Source organism: Engraulis encrasicolus, chromosome 13 (assembly GCF_034702125.1).
Source record: "Engraulis encrasicolus isolate BLACKSEA-1 chromosome 13, IST_EnEncr_1.0, whole genome shotgun sequence".
Classification (NCBI taxonomy): Eukaryota; Metazoa; Chordata; class Actinopteri; order Clupeiformes; family Engraulidae; genus Engraulis; species Engraulis encrasicolus.
The window spans coordinates 52,255,550-52,258,719 of NC_085869.1; positions in this window are offsets into that span (position 1 = coordinate 52,255,550).

Sequence of the window (3,170 nt, forward strand, 5' to 3'; positions counted from 1 at the left end):
ACAATACAATACAATACAATACAATACAATACAATATAATATAATATAATAACGTCATTGCATTTATTACTTATTGTATAGCCTACTGGTGACTAGTCATACTTCATTTATTGGTGACGAATGTTATAAACAAAATATAGGCCTACAGTATGTCATATTCATTGTGATATTGGCAGAACTGAAAGTCATGTTTTAGTACCGACATAATCATATGATCTTATGATAAAAAAACAGCATACTATACAAGCGGACATTGGCCAGTGTGTGCAGACTCAGGTATTCCTGCGCAGCAAAAAAAAGTCAAAATCCAACCAAACACTTTAAAGCCGGAGGCAGCATGCATGCTGACACATGCTCATAGTACTGTAATAACAGCTACTTTACCTCACTGGAATTCCATTCACAAATTGTGTGAATCACCTCGTCCAGCTCTGCCAGCAGCAACTCAAATTGACCAGAACATCTCAACAGGGCTCAGTTTCTCTGGCTCACTGGTGGATGTAATTACCACAAGTCATGCAGCATGATGATACGTTTATGTACTGTACCTTTCTGTGTGGGTGTGTGTGTGTGTGTGTGTGTGTGTGTGTGTGTGCACGCGCGCACGCGTGCCTCCGTGCGTGCGTGCGTGTGTGTGTGTGTGTTTGTGCATGTGCGTGCGTGCATATGATATGTGTGTAAATAACATTCAGAGGTTGATCCATGTTGTCATGACTTAAAACACCACTGTTCCTAATCCATATATTATAGACAAATAACGAAAACTGCACAACAATGCACGCATGCTGAAGGCAAAACAGCGGAGCCGGTGTTTTTCTACAATTGACAATTGTTCTCTCAACAGGACGTGCTATATACTGACAGGTGATCATCTTTAATTGTTGGTCTGGTGTGTTTCTGTGATTTTTTCAACCCTGTGGGTATCGTGCACCTGGAGAAGCGCGATACCTGGCTGTCACCATCTCACTGACTGGGGTGAGCGAGTTTGTATTAGGTAGCAAGATGAGATGGAGGGAACATAGGGGTTGGAGAGGAGAGGAAGGAGAAGGAGCAGGGTGTAGAAGAGGAAGAGGAGAGGCAGAAGGAGGAAGAGGAGGAGAAGATGAGACGAGGGAGGAGAAATAGAAAGAGGATGAGGTGATGAAGAGAAAAGAGACAGCAGCACTGAATTAACCCTCCTGTTATCCTCAGATTTAGGTTACATCCGTGATCCTTGGGGTCATTTTGACCCCAGCCATTTAAATGTCTACAAAATTAGTAGAAACAAAAACCTTTGCACCGGTTTATGCCTCAGATATTTACTCTTGCTCTGTTGGGGACATGAAAAAGATAATAGATAAGTCCTAGCACCACCCCACACACCCAAAAAACTAATCCATGACTAGTCGAAAATATGCAACAAATGCCCAAAATTTGACTTGAATTAGTTTTGGCACTCGTCCACATCATACATATTGTTAGTTATCAGAGCCCTAAATCAAGCAAAATGTTCTGTTCTAAGTAACTTATGTTCATGTATTTTAAATAATCTAGACAGATTGGAACATTTATTAACAAAATATGGATGTTCCATTTATGTTTAATACACTTAAAATAGTTTGGGGTGAGCAGCGCACTGATGTACCATACCATGAATGGGTGATGTGCCTGTGGGGTCCAAACCTAAAATCCGACCTGATTCAATTCCCTTCATACCGCAACATGATTTGCATTTTCTAAAATACTAATATAAAATAGAGAGAAGGAACAGCAGGTAAATGAGGAGTTAATTGCTGGTGTTTGGATGGCGTGATGTGTGCTTGGGAGAGAGCCCTCTGTTTGTTGCTCTTCGCCTGGGGAACAGCTTCATCACTCAGCGAGAAGACGCATCAAGAGGAGCCGCCCGCCCGCTCAGCACTCAAGGCGTCCCTCACGCCACTCACTCATCAAGGCAGGCAGTCTGCAGACACACAGACAACAGACAGTCAGGGAGATGTACAGTACAGGAGGACGGCTAAGATGAAAGGGAAGTTCTGCTGCAGCCACCTGTCTGATTCGAAAGAAAAACACTTTGGGCACGTAGCTGTTTTGCACCCCACCCCACCTCCCGTCTGTCTGTCTGTCTGTCTGTCTGTCTGTCTGCCTCGCTCTCTCTCTCGCTCTCTCTCTCGCTCTCTCGCTCTCTCTCTCTCTCTCTCTCTCTCTCTCTCTCTCTCTCTCTCTGGGGTGTATTCTGTGTTCTCACGCATATTTTGTTTTTCCTTGCTGCGCTTTTCGGTCACTTTGTTTGAACACTGTTTTCACTCTACTCTGTCATGGGTGTTAAAAAGGTGTCAAAAAATGTTGACATAATGGGAAACAACTATTCAATGTAAAATGCACTGCAATCTCTATCGGAAGAAGTCCAACCTAATACCGTAAAAAGAAATTGGCAGCTAGATTTCAGACATTGGCACCAGACACCAGCCTGAGGTGATAAACTGTGAAATTGGCTGCACGAAACCGGAAACAAAACAGTCAGTTACTGTCGAGTGGTTGGATTGGTTCCTTTTACTATATCTATGTCAGGGACGGGCAACTGGAGGCCCGGGGGCCACATACGGCCCGCTCCCTCACTCAGTGAGGCCCGTAGATAAAACATAATTTAAAAAAAAATTATAAAAATGCCAAGGTCAAAAAAAAAATGATTTATCATAATAGTGTTGGATGATAGAGAACCCCTCTGCATGTCAGTGAGCAACCAACTGCACCTCAAACTCTAAGAGTTGCGGTCACATCCGTGGTCATATGGCCCTACGATGGAACCAATGAAAAAATGTGGCCCTTCTCATCATCAAAGTTGCCCATCCCTGATCTATGTGTATACGTCTGTTCATATACTGTATTTGGATAAGGGTAATTGCCACTCCTGCTGTGTGTACCTCACAGCATGGAGGCCTGCTGTGTGGGGAACAGGAGAAGAGGAGGAGGAGGAGGACGGAGAGAGAGAGAGCGAGAGAGAGAGAGAGAGAGAGAGAGAGAGAGAGAGAGAGAGAGAGAGAGAGAGAGAGAGAGCGAGAGAGAGAGATCAGAGGGCCTGTCTGGTTTACATGACCCCAGAGGTCTTTGAGCTCAGCGTTTTCTTAGCACAGTAGGGGAGAACACCAGAGCCAGAGTAGCAGTAGAGAACCAGAGGGTTGTGGGGTGGGGTT